This window comes from Eucyclogobius newberryi, unplaced genomic scaffold (genome assembly GCF_026437365.1).
Source record: "Eucyclogobius newberryi isolate DKJ021-1_F unplaced genomic scaffold, fEucNew1.0.hap1 SCAF_7, whole genome shotgun sequence".
Classification (NCBI taxonomy): domain Eukaryota; kingdom Metazoa; phylum Chordata; class Actinopteri; order Gobiiformes; family Gobiidae; genus Eucyclogobius; species Eucyclogobius newberryi.
The window spans coordinates 41,721,809-41,734,883 of NW_027316389.1; the positions used below are offsets into that span (position 1 = coordinate 41,721,809).

Here is a 13,075-nt window from a genome sequence, read left to right on the forward strand (position 1 = left end):
CAATGGGTTCGGGGAGCAGTGAGCTCTCCCCACGCTGACCCTCCCGTCAACGGTCCAAAGCGGCGCCCGCGCAAAGCGCCCGGCGGAGGGGCCGGAGCGCGAGCGGCGTACATGGAAACGACCCTTTGGGTTTTTTTTTTTTTCCTCTGACAAAAAACAAGAGGGGAGAGCGCGAACGCAGTCCCCCACTACCAGAAATTATGCAGTTGAGATTCCCACATTTGGGGAATTCACAGGGGTCAGCACATCCTGTTTGTGCAATGGACGAGCCTCGCCCTGGGTGAACCACCTTCCTGATCATGGTGTCGCCCCTGCCAGGTAAGTATGAGTTGCTCCGCTCCGAGCCAAGGCCCAGGCCCTGGAAGAGGCAATGTGGCAGCACGGTCCTTCCGGCCATTTGCATGGACCAGCTTCCACCCGACGATTGAGCCCCAGGTTAAACGGCAGCGATACACACGCAAGTCTGTGCGTTCTAAGCACTCTTTTTTACTTTTAAAGTTCTTGAACACGGGATGCCAAACGGAGGGTACGCAAGGGCATGTTTAAAGGCCGACAAGACACAACCTTTGCTCTTGGAGGATGACCGCTTGCTTGCTTTAGACATAGGTAGAAAAGCCCCGCATTGAAGCAGGGCATCAAAAAATTGGAAAGATCTCTTGTTGTCCCTCTCCACGGAAATCTTTAGTAAAAGGCGAAAGATTTATACGCTCTGAAGAGAAACAAGAGTGCCACGTTGCAGCGCCACACGGCGTCCAGTACTTGAGGGCACACGGGGCTTCATCACGGGCAGTGTACTTCTGTTCACGCGCTCATTTGCATCGGCGGTCGCGCGGCAAAAGGGACGCGACAGGCTCGCACGTCGCTTCTGTAGTGTAGCGGTTATCACGTTCGCCTAACGCGCGAAAGGTCCTCGGCTCGAAACCGGGCAGAAACAAAGCCTCCTTTTATGTTTGCTTCAATCTTTAACACGGTTCATTCCAAACTCGATGGTTTATTCCTAGAAAAGAGGGAGGAGCGGAGGAATTGTCGGCGTAGTCCTTCAAACTTTTCATCACAGAGATCGGGGGAAAAAGACACCGACACACACGCCCCAAAAAAAAAAAAAAAAAAAAAGGGGCCCCCCTGCAGCCCCATATGTCCTCGTTAGTATAGTGGACAGTATCTCCGCTTGTCACGCGGAAGACCTGGGTTCGATTCCCAGACGGGGAGAGAAAGTGCGTTTTACCCAGCACGAAAGCGTTGCACTGACGCTGAGGACTTGTCCCACCAACGTACCTGCGCTACACTATCGCTTCTGTAGTGTAGCGGTTATCACGTTTGCCTCACACGCAAAAGGTCCCCGGCTCGAAACCGGGCAGAAGCACGCCCTCATGCGAAGACTTTACTTGTCGAGGATGGGTTTGAAAGTCGGTGTTGCGTTTGACCCCCCCCAAAAAAAAACAAAACAACTAGTCACATGTACTGTACTCCACAAAGGGGCCACTCAAATTCCAAAGGTGGCCTATTTTGCACAAGGGTTTACGTGGAATGGGCTACCTCCCAAGGGGGTTGGGTTTAGGAACAGATACTTCACCTTCCCTCCCCCTCTTCTCCAGTCAGGGCTTTTGGCGGGAGATTTGAAATATCCAGCCCTTCCACTCAAAACGTCTCCGAGAATTTTTGTCCACTTCCGGAGCAGACAAACGGCAAGGAAGCGTTTAACATGAGGGTATGATGGCACATTTGCATGTAACGTGACGGCGAAAACAAACTGAATGACTTTTTTTAACCTGAGAGAGGAGGTGCACCGTTCTCGGAGGTACTGCAATACCGAGCCGATGCGTGGAGTGGACGGAGCAAGCCCCAAATTCCATCTCCCTGGTCCAAAAATCAATTTAATATACGGTCCCCGGGTAGGGGACGTATCAGATATTAAACTGATAAGAACAGATACTACACTTGATCTTAGCCAAAAGGCCGAGAAGCGATGCCCACAATGGGTTCGGGGAGCAGTGAGCTCTCCCCACGCTGACCCTCCCGTCAACGGTCCAAAGCGGCGCCCGCGCAAAGCGCCCGGCGGAGGGGCCGGAGCGCGAGCGGCGTACATGGAAACGACCCTTTGGGTTTTTTTTTTTTTCCTCTGACAAAAAACAAGAGGGGAGAGCGCGAACGCAGTCCCCCACTACCAGAAATTATGCAGTTGAGATTCCCACATTTGGGGAATTCACAGGGGTCAGCACATCCTGTTTGTGCAATGGACGAGCCTCGCCCTGGGTGAACCACCTTCCTGATCATGGTGTCGCCCCTGCCAGGTAAGTATGAGTTGCTCCGCTCCGAGCCAAGGCCCAGGCCCTGGAAGAGGCAATGTGGCAGCACGGTCCTTCCGGCCATTTGCATGGACCAGCTTCCACCCGACGATTGAGCCCCAGGTTAAACGGCAGCGATACACACGCAAGTCTGTGCGTTCTAAGCACTCTTTTTTACTTTTAAAGTTCTTGAACACGGGATGCCAAACGGAGGGTACGCAAGGGCATGTTTAAAGGCCGACAAGACACAACCTTTGCTCTTGGAGGATGACCGCTTGCTTGCTTTAGACATAGGTAGAAAAGCCCCGCATTGAAGCAGGGCATCAAAAAATTGGAAAGATCTCTTGTTGTCCCTCTCCACGGAAATCTTTAGTAAAAGGCGAAAGATTTATACGCTCTGAAGAGAAACAAGAGTGCCACGTTGCAGCGCCACACGGCGTCCAGTACTTGAGGGCACACGGGGCTTCATCACGGGCAGTGTACTTCTGTTCACGCGCTCATTTGCATCGGCGGTCGCGCGGCAAAAGGGACGCGACAGGCTCGCACGTCGTTTCTGTAGTGTAGCGGTTATCACGTTCGCCTAACGCGCGAAAGGTCCTCGGCTCGAAACCGGGCAGAAACAAAGCCTCCTTTTATGTTTGCTTCAATCTTTAACACGGTTCATTCCAAACTCGATGGTTTATTCCTAGAAAAGAGGGAGGAGCGGAGGAATTGTCGGCGTAGTCCTTCAAACTTTTCATCACAGAGATCGGGGGAAAAAGACACCGACACACACGCCCCAAAAAAAAAAAAAAAAAAAAAGGGGCCCCCCTGCAGCCCCATATGTCCTCGTTAGTATAGTGGACAGTATCTCCGCTTGTCACGCGGAAGACCTGGGTTCGATTCCCAGACGGGGAGAGAAAGTGCGTTTTACCCAGCACGAAAGCGTTGCACTGACGCTGAGGACTTGTCCCACCAACTTACCTGCGCTACACTATCGCTTCTGTAGTGTAGCGGTTATCACGTTTGCCTCACACGCAAAAGGTCCCCGGCTCGAAACCGGGCAGAAGCACGCCCTCATGCGAAGACTTTACTTGTCGAGGATGGGTTTGAAAGTCGGTGTTGCGTTTGACCCCCCCCAAAAAAAAAAAAAACAACTAGTCACATGTACTGTACTCCACAAAGGGGCCACTCAAATTCCAAAGGTGGCCTATTTTGCACAAGGGTTTACGTGGAATGGGCTACCTCCCAAGGGGGTTGGGTTTAGGAACAGATACTTCACCTTCCCTCCCCCTCTTCTCCAGTCAGGGCTTTTGGCGGGAGATTTGAAATATCCAGCCCTTCCACTCAAAACGTCTCCGAGAATTTTTGTCCACTTCCGGAGCAGACAAACGGCAAGGAAGCGTTTAACATGAGGGTATGATGGCACATTTGCATGTAACGTGACGGCGAAAACAAACTGAATGACTTTTTTTAACCTGAGAGAGGAGGTGCACCGTTCTCGGAGGTACTGCAATACCGAGCCGATGCGTGGAGTGGACGGAGCAAGCCCCAAATTCCATCTCCCTGGTCCAAAAATCAATTTAATATACGGTCCCCGGGTAGGGGACGTATCAGATATTAAACTGATAAGAACAGATACTACACTTGATCTTAGCCAACAGGCCGAGAAGCGATGCCCACAATGGGTTCGGGGAGCAGTGAGCTCTCCCCACGCTGACCCTCCCGTCAACGGTCCAAAGCGGCGCCCGCGCAAAGCGCCCGGCGGAGGGGCCGGAGCGCGAGCGGCGTACATGGAAACGACCCTTTGGGTTTTTTTTTTTTTCCTCTGACAAAAAACAAGAGGGGAGAGCGCGAACGCAGTCCCCCACTACCAGAAATTATGCAGTTGAGATTCCCACATTTGGGGAATTCACAGGGGTCAGCACATCCTGTTTGTGCAATGGACGAGCCTCGCCCTGGGTGAACCACCTTCCTGATCATGGTGTCGCCCCTGCCAGGTAAGTATGAGTTGCTCCGCTCCGAGCCAAGGCCCAGGCCCTGGAAGAGGCAATGTGGCAGCACGGTCCTTCCGGCCATTTGCATGGACCAGCTTCCACCCGACGATTGAGCCCCAGGTTAAACGGCAGCGATACACACGCAAGTCTGTGCGTTCTAAGCACTCTTTTTTACTTTTAAAGTTCTTGAACACGGGATGCCAAACGGAGGGTACGCAAGGGCATGTTTAAAGGCCGACAAGACACAACCTTTGCTCTTGGAGGATGACCGCTTGCTTGCTTGCTTTAGACATAGGTAGAAAAGCCCCGCATTGAAGCAGGGCATCAAAAAATTGGAAAGATCTCTTGTTGTCCCTCTCCACGGAAATCTTTAGTAAAAGGCGAAAGATTTATACGCTCTGAAGAGAAACAAGAGTGCCACGTTGCAGCGCCACACGGCGTCCAGTACTTGAGGGCACACGGGGCTTCATCACGGGCAGTGTACTTCTGTTCACGCGCTCATTTGCATCGGCGGTCGCGCGGCAAAAGGGACACGACAGGCTCGCACGTCGTTTCTGTAGTGTAGCGGTTATCACGTTCGCCTAACGCGCGAAAGGTCCTCGGCTCGAAACCGGGCAGAAACAAAGCCTCCTTTTATGTTTGCTTCAATCTTTAACACGGTTCATTCCAAACTCGATGGTTTATTCCTAGAAAAGAGGGAGGAGCGGAGGAATTGTCGGCGTAGTCCTTCAAACTTTTCATCACAGAGATCGGGGGAAAAAGACACCGACACACACGCCCCAAAAAAAAAAAAAAAAAAAAGGGGCCCCCCTGCAGCCCCATATGTCCTCGTTAGTATAGTGGACAGTATCTCCGCTTGTCACGCGGAAGACCTGGGTTCGATTCCCAGACGGGGAGAGAAAGTGCGTTTTACCCAGCATGAAAGCTTTGCACTGACGCTGAGGACTTGTCCCACCAACGTACCTGCGCTACACTATCGCTTCTGTAGTGTAGCGGTTATCACGTTTGCCTCACACGCAAAAGGTCCCCGGCTCGAAACCGGGCAGAAGCACGCCCTCATGCGAAGACTTTACTTGTCGAGGATGGGTTTGAAAGTCGGTGTTGCGTTTGACCCCCCCCCCAAAAAAAAAAAAAACAACTAGTCACATGTACTGTACTCCACAAAGGGGCCACTCAAATTCCAAAGGTGGCCTATTTTGCACAAGGGTTTACGTGGAATGGGCTACCTCCCAAGGGGGTTGGGTTTAGGAACAGATACTTCACCTTCCCTCCCCCTCTTCTCCAGTCAGGGCTTTTGGCGGGAGATTTGAAATATCCAGCCCTTCCACTCAAAACGTCTCCGAGAATTTTTGTCCACTTCCGGAGCAGACAAACGGCAAGGAAGCGTTTAACATGAGGGTATGATGGCACATTTGCATGTAACGTGACGGCGAAAACAAACTGAATGACTTTTTTTAACCTGAGAGAGGAGGTGCACCGTTCTCGGAGGTACTGCAATACCGAGCCGATGCGTGGAGTGGACGGAGCAAGCCCCAAATTCCATCTCCCTGGTCCAAAAATCAATTTAATATACGGTCCCCGGGTAGGGGACGTATCAGATATTAAACTGATAAGAACAGATACTACACTTGATCTTAGCCAAAAGGCCGAGAAGCGATGCCCACAATGGGTTCGGGGAGCAGTGAGCTCTCCCCACGCTGACCCTCCCGTCAACGGTCCAAAGCGGCGCCCGCGCAAAGCGCCCGGCGGAGGGGCCGGAGCGCGAGCGGCGTACATGGAAACGACCCTTTGGGTTTTTTTTTTTTTCCTCTGACAAAAAACAAGAGGGGAGAGCGCGAACGCAGTCCCCCACTACCAGAAATTATGCAGTTGAGATTCCCACATTTGGGGAATTCACAGGGGTCAGCACATCCTGTTTGTGCAATGGACGAGCCTCGCCCTGGGTGAACCACCTTCCTGATCATGGTGTCGCCCCTGCCAGGTAAGTATGAGTTGCTCCGCTCCGAGCCAAGGCCCAGGCCCTGGAAGAGGCAATGTGGCAGCACGGTCCTTCCGGCCATTTGCATGGACCAGCTTCCACCCGACGATTGAGCCCCAGGTTAAACGGCAGCGATACACACGCAAGTCTGTGCGTTCTAAGCACTCTTTTTTACTTTTAAAGTTCTTGAACACGGGATGCCAAACGGAGGGTACGCAAGGGCATGTTTAAAGGCCGACAAGACACAACCTTTGCTCTTGGAGGATGACCGCTTGCTTGCTTTAGACATAGGTAGAAAAGCCCCGCATTCAAGCAGGGCATCAAAAAATTGGAAAGATCTCTTGTTGTCCCTCTCCACGGAAATCTTTAGTAAAAGGCGAAAGATTTATACGCTCTGAAGAGAAACAAGAGTGCCACGTTGCAGCGCCACACGGCGTCCAGTACTTGAGGGCACACGGGGCTTCATCACGGGCAGTGTACTTCTGTTCACGCGCTCATTTGCATCGGCGGTCGCGCGGCAAAAGGGACGCGACAGGCTCGCACGTCGTTTCTGTAGTGTAGCGGTTATCACGTTCGCCTAACGCGCGAAAGGTCCTCGGCTCGAAACCGGGCAGAAACAAAGCCTCCTTTTATGTTTGCTTCAATCTTTAACACGGTTCATTCCAAACTCGATGGTTTATTCCTAGAAAAGAGGGAGGAGCGGAGGAATTGTCGGCGTAGTCCTTCAAACTTTTCATCACAGAGATCGGGGGAAAAAGACACCGACACACACGCCCCAAAAAAAAAAAAAAAAAAAAGGGGCCCCCCTGCAGCCCCATATGTCCTCGTTAGTATAGTGGACAGTATCTCCGCTTGTCACGCGGAAGACCTGGGTTCGATTCCCAGACGGGGAGAGAAAGTGCGTTTTACCCAGCATGAAAGCTTTGCACTGACGCTGAGGACTTGTCCCACCAACGTACCTGCGCTACACTATCGCTTCTGTAGTGTAGCGGTTATCACGTTTGCCTCACACGCAAAAGGTCCCCGGCTCGAAACCGGGCAGAAGCACGCCCTCATGCGAAGACTTTACTTGTCGAGGATGGGTTTGAAAGTCGGTGTTGCGTTTGACCCCCCCCCCAAAAAAAAAAAAAACAACTAGTCACATGTACTGTACTCCACAAAGGGGCCACTCAAATTCCAAAGGTGGCCTATTTTGCACAAGGGTTTACGTGGAATGGGCTACCTCCCAAGGGGGTTGGGTTTAGGAACAGATACTTCACCTTCCCTCCCCCTCTTCTCCAGTCAGGGCTTTTGGCGGGAGATTTGAAATATCCAGCCCTTCCACTCAAAACGTCTCCGAGAATTTTTGTCCACTTCCGGAGCAGACAAACGGCAAGGAAGCGTTTAACATGAGGGTATGATGGCACATTTGCATGTAACGTGACGGCGAAAACAAACTGAATGACTTTTTTTAACCTGAGAGAGGAGGTGCACCGTTCTCGGAGGTACTGCAATACCGAGCCGATGCGTGGAGTGGACGGAGCAAGCCCCAAATTCCATCTCCCTGGTCCAAAAATCAATTTAATATACGGTCCCCGGGTAGGGGACGTATCAGATATTAAACTGATAAGAACAGATACTACACTTGATCTTAGCCAAAAGGCCGAGAAGCGATGCCCACAATGGGTTCGGGGAGCAGTGAGCTCTCCCCACGCTGACCCTCCCGTCAACGGTCCAAAGCGGCGCCCGCGCAAAGCGCCCGGCGGAGGGGCCGGAGCGCGAGCGGCGTACATGGAAACGACCCTTTGGGTTTTTTTTTTTTTCCTCTGACAAAAAACAAGAGGGGAGAGCGCGAACGCAGTCCCCCACTACCAGAAATTATGCAGTTGAGATTCCCACATTTGGGGAATTCACAGGGGTCAGCACATCCTGTTTGTGCAATGGACGAGCCTCGCCCTGGGTGAACCACCTTCCTGATCATGGTGTCGCCCCTGCCAGGTAAGTATGAGTTGCTCCGCTCCGAGCCAAGGCCCAGGCCCTGGAAGAGGCAATGTGGCAGCACGGTCCTTCCGGCCATTTGCATGGACCAGCTTCCACCCGACGATTGAGCCCCAGGTTAAACGGCAGCGATACACACGCAAGTCTGTGCGTTCTAAGCACTCTTTTTTACTTTTAAAGTTCTTGAACACGGGATGCCAAACGGAGGGTACGCAAGGGCATGTTTAAAGGCCGACAAGACACAACCTTTGCTCTTGGAGGATGACCGCTTGCTTGCTTTAGACATAGGTAGAAAAGCCCCGCATTCAAGCAGGGCATCAAAAAATTGGAAAGATCTCTTGTTGTCCCTCTCCACGGAAATCTTTAGTAAAAGGCGAAAGATTTATACGCTCTGAAGAGAAACAAGAGTGCCACGTTGCAGCGCCACACGGCGTCCAGTACTTGAGGGCACACGGGGCTTCATCACGGGCAGTGTACTTCTGTTCACGCGCTCATTTGCATCGGCGGTCGCGCGGCAAAAGGGACGCGACAGGCTCGCACGTCGTTTCTGTAGTGTAGCGGTTATCACGTTCGCCTAACGCGCGAAAGGTCCTCGGCTCGAAACCGGGCAGAAACAAAGCCTCCTTTTATGTTTGCTTCAATCTTTAACACGGTTCATTCCAAACTCGATGGTTTATTCCTAGAAAAGAGGGAGGAGCGGAGGAATTGTCGGCGTAGTCCTTCAAACTTTTCATCACAGAGATCGGGGGAAAAAGACACCGACACACACGCCCCAAAAAAAAAAAAAAAAAAAAAGGGGCCCCCCTGCAGCCCCATATGTCCTCGTTAGTATAGTGGACAGTATCTCCGCTTGTCACGGGGAAGACCTGGGTTCGATTCCCAGACGGGGAGAGAAAGTGCGTTTTACCCAGCACGAAAGCGTTGCACTGACGCTGAGGACTTGTCCCACCAACGTACCTGCGCTACACTATCGCTTCTGTAGTGTAGCGGTTATCACGTTTGCCTCACACGCAAAAGGTCCCCGGCTCGAAACCGGGCAGAAGCACGCCCTCATGCGAAGACTTTACTTGTCGAGGATGGGTTTGAAAGTCGGTGTTGCGTTTGACCCCCCCCAAAAAAAAAAAAAACAACTAGTCACATGTACTGTACTCCACAAAGGGGCCACTCAAATTCCAAAGGTGGCCTATTTTGCACAAGGGTTTACGTGGAATGGGCTACCTCCCAAGGGGGTTGGGTTTAGGAACAGATACTTCACCTTCCCTCCCCCTCTTCTCCAGTCAGGGCTTTTGGCGGGAGATTTGAAATATCCAGCCCTTCCACTCAAAACGTCTCCGAGAATTTTTGTCCACTTCCGGAGCAGACAAACGGCAAGGAAGCGTTTAACATGAGGGTATGATGGCACATTTGCATGTAACGTGACGGCGAAAACAAACTGAATGACTTTTTTTAACCTGAGAGAGGAGGTGCACCGTTCTCGGAGGTACTGCAATACCGAGCCGATGCGTGGAGTGGACGGAGCAAGCCCCAAATTCCATCTCCCTGGTCCAAAAATCAATTTAATATACGGTCCCCGGGTAGGGGACGTATCAGATATTAAACTGATAAGAACAGATACTACACTTGATCTTAGCCAAAAGGCCGAGAAGCGATGCCCACAATGGGTTCGGGGAGCAGTGAGCTCTCCCCACGCTGACCCTCCCGTCAACGGTCCAAAGCGGCGCCCGCGCAAAGCGCCCGGCGGAGGGGCCGGAGCGCGAGCGGCGTACATGGAAACGACCCTTTGGGTTTTTTTTTTTTCCTCTGACAAAAAACAAGAGGGGAGAGCGCGAACGCAGTCCCCCACTACCAGAAATTATGCAGTTGAGATTCCCACATTTGGGGAATTCACAGGGGTCAGCACATCCTGTTTGTGCAATGGACGAGCCTCGCCCTGGGTGAACCACCTTCCTGATCATGGTGTCGTCCCTGCCAGGTAAGTATGAGTTGCTCCGCTCCGAGCCAAGGCCCAGGCCCTGGAAGAGGCAATGTGGCAGCATGGTCCTTCCGGCCATTTGCATGGACTAGCTTCCACCCGACGATTGAGCCCCAGGTTAAACGGCAGCGATACACACGCAAGTCTGTGCGTTCTAAGCACTCTTTTTTACTTTTAAAGTTCTTGAACACGGGATGCCAAACGGAGGGTACGCAAGGGCATGTTTAAAGGCCGACAAGACACAACCTTTGCTCTTGGAGGATGACCGCTTGCTTGCTTTAGACATAGGTAGAAAAGCCCCGCATTGAAGCAGGGCATCAAAAAAATGGAAAAATCTCTTGTTGTCCCTCTCCACGGAAATCTTTAGTAAAAGGCGAAAGATTTATACGCTCTGAAGAGAAACAAGAGTGCCACGTTGCAGCGCCACACGGCGTCCAGTACTTGAGGGCACACGGGGCTTCATCACGGGCAGTGTACTTCTGTTCACGCGCTCATTTGCATCGGCGGTCGCGCGGCAAAAGGGACACGACAGGCTCGCACGTCGTTTCTGTAGTGTAGCGGTGATCACGTTCGCCTAACGCGCGAAAGGTCCTCGGCTCGAAACCGGGCAGAAACAAAGCCTCCTTTTATGTTTGCTTCAATCTTTAACACGGTTCATTCCAAACTCGATGGTTTATTCCTAGAAAAGAGGGAGGAGCGGAGGAATTGTCGGCGTAGTCCTTCAAACTTTTCATCACAGAGATCGGGGGAAAAAGACACCGACACACACGCCCCAAAAAAAAAAAAAAAAAAAAAGGGGCCCCCCTGCAGCCCCATATGTCCTCGTTAGTTTTACCCAGCACGAAAGCGTTGCACTGACGCTGAGGACTTGTCCCACCAACGTACCTGCGCTACACTATCGCTTCTGTAGTGTAGCGGTTATCACGTTTGCCTCACACGCAAAAGGTCCCCGGCTCGAAACCGGGCAGAAGCACGCCCTCATGCGAAGACTTTACTTGTCGAGGATGGGTTTGAAAGTCGGTGTTGCGTTTGACCCCCCCCCCCAAAAAAAAACAAAACAACTAGTCACATGTACTGTACTCCACAAAGGGGCCACTCAAATTCCAAAGGTGGCCTATTTTGCACAAGGGTTTACGTGGAATGGGCTACCTCCCAAGGGGGTTGGGTTTAGGAACAGATACTTCACCTTCCCTCCCCCTCTTCTCCAGTCAGGGCTTTTGGCGGGAGATTTGAAATATCCAGCCCTTCCACTCAAAACGTCTCCGAGAATTTTTGTCCACTTCCGGAGCAGACAAACGGCAAGGAAGCGTTTAACCCTTTAGGCGCCAGAGATTATGGATGAAATAAATGTATAAATAAAAAACTTCCTGAGATACAGAGAACTGAAGCCGGGGCACAGCTCTGGGTCGGCAGTGCCCCTGGAGGCCCGTAGAAGCTCCACACTCCAGTTGATTCTTGGATAAAAGGGCACCCAGCCGGTCTCGAACTCGCGTGAGGTGGAGCAGGGATCATCCACCCCGCACACGGCCAGACTTTGCCCGGCCAGGGAGCACCTTCTGCGGGTCGGAGGCTCCGGGTCGGAGCCCCTGGAGCCTGGAGCCCTCACCGGGCCCCGAACTCGGCTGCCGGAGGCAGTGCAGTGCCTCATGGATAAAAGGGCACCCAGCCGGTCTCGAACTCGCGTGAGGCGGAGCAGGGATCATCCACCCCGCACACGGCCAGACTTTGCCCGGCCAGGGAGCACCTTCTGCGGGTCGGAGGCTCCGGGTCGGAGCCCCTGGAGCCTGGAGCCCTCACCGGGCCCCGAACTCGGCTGCCGGAGGCAGTGCAGTGCCTCATGGATAAAAGGGGACCCAGCCGGTCTCGAACTCGCGTGAGGCGGAGCAGGGATCATCCACCCCGCACACGGCCAGACTTTGCCCGGCCAGGGAGGACCTTCTGCGGGTCGGAGGCTCCGGGTTGGAGCCTCTGGAGCCTGGAGCCCTCACCGGGACCCGAACTCGGCTGCCGGAGGCAGTGCAGTGCCTCATGGATAAAAGGGCACCCAGCCGGTCTCGAACTCGCGTGAGGCGGAGCAGGGATCATCCACCCCGCACACGACCAGACTTTGCCCGGGGAAGGGCCACTCTGGCTGGGCATGGCCCCCACTGAGCACCCCCTGGAACCCCTGGAGCCCCCGGAGCACCTCCAGAGCCACCCCCCACTCCTCCAGACTCTGCCCGGGGAAGGGCCACTCTGGCTGGGCATGGCCTCCACTGAGCACCCCCTGGAGCCCCCGGAGCACCTCCAGAGCCACCCCCCACTCTCCCCAGACTATGCCCGGGGAAGGGCCACTCTGGCTGGGCATGGCCTCCGCCGAGCACCCCCTGGAACCCCTGGAGCTCCTCCAGAGCCACCCCCCACTCCTCCAGACTCACCCCGGGGAAGGGCCACTCTGGCTGGGCATGGCCTCCACTGAGCACCCCCTGGAGCCCCCGGAGCACCTCCAGAGCCACCCCCCACTCTCCCCAGATTCTGCTCGGGGAAGGGCCACTCTGGCTGGGCATGGCCTCCGCTGAGCACCCCCTGGAGCCCCCGGAGCACCTCCAGAGCCACCCCCCACTCTCCCCAGACTCACCCCGGGGAAGGGCCACTCTGGCTGGGCATGGTCTCCACCAAGCACCCCCTGGAGCCCCCGGAGCACCTCCAGAGCCACCCCCCACTCCTCCAGACTCACCCCGGGGAAGGGACACTCTGGCTGGGCATGGCCTCCGCCGAGCACCCCCTGGAGTCCCCGGAGCACCCCCAGAGCCACCCCCCACTCTCCCCAGACTCACCCCGGGGAAGGGACACTCTGGCTGGGCATGGCCTCCACTGAGCACCCCCTGGAACCCCTGGAGCCCCGGGA

At 53.9% G+C, this 13,075-nt stretch overlaps 32 non-coding genes across 32 annotated transcripts; 15 read left to right on the forward strand and 17 right to left on the reverse strand.

Moving 5' to 3' along the window:
* Positions 1-160: 160 nt before the first annotated feature.
* Positions 161-326, reverse strand: LOC140350325 (U1 spliceosomal RNA). The gene has a single exon (XR_011925186.1). It is a non-coding gene; the product is annotated as a U1 spliceosomal RNA (small nuclear RNA).
* Positions 327-613: 287 nt separating this feature from the next.
* Positions 614-727, reverse strand: LOC140349789 (U5 spliceosomal RNA). Its single transcript, XR_011924707.1, has one exon. It is a non-coding gene; the product is annotated as a U5 spliceosomal RNA (small nuclear RNA).
* Positions 728-1,137: 410 nt separating this feature from the next.
* trnad-guc (transfer RNA aspartic acid (anticodon GUC)) lies at positions 1,138-1,209 on the forward strand. Its single transcript has one exon. It is a non-coding gene; the product is annotated as a tRNA-Asp (tRNA).
* An 81-nt stretch (positions 1,210-1,290) lies between these two features.
* trnav-cac (transfer RNA valine (anticodon CAC)) lies at positions 1,291-1,363 on the forward strand. Its single transcript has one exon. It is a non-coding gene; the product is annotated as a tRNA-Val (tRNA).
* A 413-nt stretch (positions 1,364-1,776) lies between these two features.
* Positions 1,777-1,968, reverse strand: LOC140349708 (U2 spliceosomal RNA). The gene has a single exon (XR_011924628.1). It is a non-coding gene; the product is annotated as a U2 spliceosomal RNA (small nuclear RNA).
* Positions 1,969-2,133: 165 nt separating this feature from the next.
* Positions 2,134-2,299, reverse strand: LOC140349623 (U1 spliceosomal RNA). The gene has a single exon (XR_011924548.1). It is a non-coding gene; the product is annotated as a U1 spliceosomal RNA (small nuclear RNA).
* Positions 2,300-2,586: 287 nt separating this feature from the next.
* LOC140349790 (U5 spliceosomal RNA) lies at positions 2,587-2,700 on the reverse strand. Its single transcript, XR_011924708.1, has one exon. It is a non-coding gene; the product is annotated as a U5 spliceosomal RNA (small nuclear RNA).
* Positions 2,701-2,834: 134 nt separating this feature from the next.
* trnav-aac (transfer RNA valine (anticodon AAC)) lies at positions 2,835-2,907 on the forward strand. Its single transcript has one exon. It is a non-coding gene; the product is annotated as a tRNA-Val (tRNA).
* Positions 2,908-3,110: 203 nt separating this feature from the next.
* trnad-guc (transfer RNA aspartic acid (anticodon GUC)) lies at positions 3,111-3,182 on the forward strand. The gene has a single exon. It is a non-coding gene; the product is annotated as a tRNA-Asp (tRNA).
* Positions 3,183-3,263: 81 nt separating this feature from the next.
* trnav-cac (transfer RNA valine (anticodon CAC)) lies at positions 3,264-3,336 on the forward strand. The gene has a single exon. It is a non-coding gene; the product is annotated as a tRNA-Val (tRNA).
* Positions 3,337-3,749: 413 nt separating this feature from the next.
* On the reverse strand, positions 3,750-3,941 carry LOC140349735 (U2 spliceosomal RNA). Its single transcript, XR_011924655.1, has one exon. It is a non-coding gene; the product is annotated as a U2 spliceosomal RNA (small nuclear RNA).
* Positions 3,942-4,106: 165 nt separating this feature from the next.
* Positions 4,107-4,272, reverse strand: LOC140349624 (U1 spliceosomal RNA). The gene has a single exon (XR_011924549.1). It is a non-coding gene; the product is annotated as a U1 spliceosomal RNA (small nuclear RNA).
* A 291-nt stretch (positions 4,273-4,563) lies between these two features.
* LOC140349791 (U5 spliceosomal RNA) lies at positions 4,564-4,677 on the reverse strand. Its single transcript, XR_011924709.1, has one exon. It is a non-coding gene; the product is annotated as a U5 spliceosomal RNA (small nuclear RNA).
* A 134-nt stretch (positions 4,678-4,811) lies between these two features.
* On the forward strand, positions 4,812-4,884 carry trnav-aac (transfer RNA valine (anticodon AAC)). The gene has a single exon. It is a non-coding gene; the product is annotated as a tRNA-Val (tRNA).
* A 202-nt stretch (positions 4,885-5,086) lies between these two features.
* Positions 5,087-5,158, forward strand: trnad-guc (transfer RNA aspartic acid (anticodon GUC)). The gene has a single exon. It is a non-coding gene; the product is annotated as a tRNA-Asp (tRNA).
* Positions 5,159-5,239: 81 nt separating this feature from the next.
* On the forward strand, positions 5,240-5,312 carry trnav-cac (transfer RNA valine (anticodon CAC)). Its single transcript has one exon. It is a non-coding gene; the product is annotated as a tRNA-Val (tRNA).
* A 415-nt stretch (positions 5,313-5,727) lies between these two features.
* LOC140349709 (U2 spliceosomal RNA) lies at positions 5,728-5,919 on the reverse strand. Its single transcript, XR_011924629.1, has one exon. It is a non-coding gene; the product is annotated as a U2 spliceosomal RNA (small nuclear RNA).
* Positions 5,920-6,084: 165 nt separating this feature from the next.
* Positions 6,085-6,250, reverse strand: LOC140349625 (U1 spliceosomal RNA). The gene has a single exon (XR_011924550.1). It is a non-coding gene; the product is annotated as a U1 spliceosomal RNA (small nuclear RNA).
* Positions 6,251-6,537: 287 nt separating this feature from the next.
* Positions 6,538-6,651, reverse strand: LOC140349806 (U5 spliceosomal RNA). The gene has a single exon (XR_011924723.1). It is a non-coding gene; the product is annotated as a U5 spliceosomal RNA (small nuclear RNA).
* Positions 6,652-6,785: 134 nt separating this feature from the next.
* trnav-aac (transfer RNA valine (anticodon AAC)) lies at positions 6,786-6,858 on the forward strand. Its single transcript has one exon. It is a non-coding gene; the product is annotated as a tRNA-Val (tRNA).
* Positions 6,859-7,060: 202 nt separating this feature from the next.
* Positions 7,061-7,132, forward strand: trnad-guc (transfer RNA aspartic acid (anticodon GUC)). Its single transcript has one exon. It is a non-coding gene; the product is annotated as a tRNA-Asp (tRNA).
* Positions 7,133-7,213: 81 nt separating this feature from the next.
* Positions 7,214-7,286, forward strand: trnav-cac (transfer RNA valine (anticodon CAC)). Its single transcript has one exon. It is a non-coding gene; the product is annotated as a tRNA-Val (tRNA).
* A 415-nt stretch (positions 7,287-7,701) lies between these two features.
* LOC140349711 (U2 spliceosomal RNA) lies at positions 7,702-7,893 on the reverse strand. The gene has a single exon (XR_011924631.1). It is a non-coding gene; the product is annotated as a U2 spliceosomal RNA (small nuclear RNA).
* Positions 7,894-8,058: 165 nt separating this feature from the next.
* On the reverse strand, positions 8,059-8,224 carry LOC140349626 (U1 spliceosomal RNA). Its single transcript, XR_011924551.1, has one exon. It is a non-coding gene; the product is annotated as a U1 spliceosomal RNA (small nuclear RNA).
* A 287-nt stretch (positions 8,225-8,511) lies between these two features.
* LOC140349807 (U5 spliceosomal RNA) lies at positions 8,512-8,625 on the reverse strand. Its single transcript, XR_011924724.1, has one exon. It is a non-coding gene; the product is annotated as a U5 spliceosomal RNA (small nuclear RNA).
* Positions 8,626-8,759: 134 nt separating this feature from the next.
* Positions 8,760-8,832, forward strand: trnav-aac (transfer RNA valine (anticodon AAC)). Its single transcript has one exon. It is a non-coding gene; the product is annotated as a tRNA-Val (tRNA).
* A 356-nt stretch (positions 8,833-9,188) lies between these two features.
* On the forward strand, positions 9,189-9,261 carry trnav-cac (transfer RNA valine (anticodon CAC)). The gene has a single exon. It is a non-coding gene; the product is annotated as a tRNA-Val (tRNA).
* Positions 9,262-9,674: 413 nt separating this feature from the next.
* Positions 9,675-9,866, reverse strand: LOC140349712 (U2 spliceosomal RNA). The gene has a single exon (XR_011924632.1). It is a non-coding gene; the product is annotated as a U2 spliceosomal RNA (small nuclear RNA).
* A 164-nt stretch (positions 9,867-10,030) lies between these two features.
* Positions 10,031-10,196, reverse strand: LOC140349655 (U1 spliceosomal RNA). The gene has a single exon (XR_011924579.1). It is a non-coding gene; the product is annotated as a U1 spliceosomal RNA (small nuclear RNA).
* Positions 10,197-10,483: 287 nt separating this feature from the next.
* LOC140349814 (U5 spliceosomal RNA) lies at positions 10,484-10,597 on the reverse strand. Its single transcript, XR_011924730.1, has one exon. It is a non-coding gene; the product is annotated as a U5 spliceosomal RNA (small nuclear RNA).
* Positions 10,598-10,731: 134 nt separating this feature from the next.
* On the forward strand, positions 10,732-10,804 carry trnav-aac (transfer RNA valine (anticodon AAC)). Its single transcript has one exon. It is a non-coding gene; the product is annotated as a tRNA-Val (tRNA).
* A 284-nt stretch (positions 10,805-11,088) lies between these two features.
* trnav-cac (transfer RNA valine (anticodon CAC)) lies at positions 11,089-11,161 on the forward strand. Its single transcript has one exon. It is a non-coding gene; the product is annotated as a tRNA-Val (tRNA).
* The last annotated feature ends 1,914 nt before the right edge of the window (positions 11,162-13,075 follow it).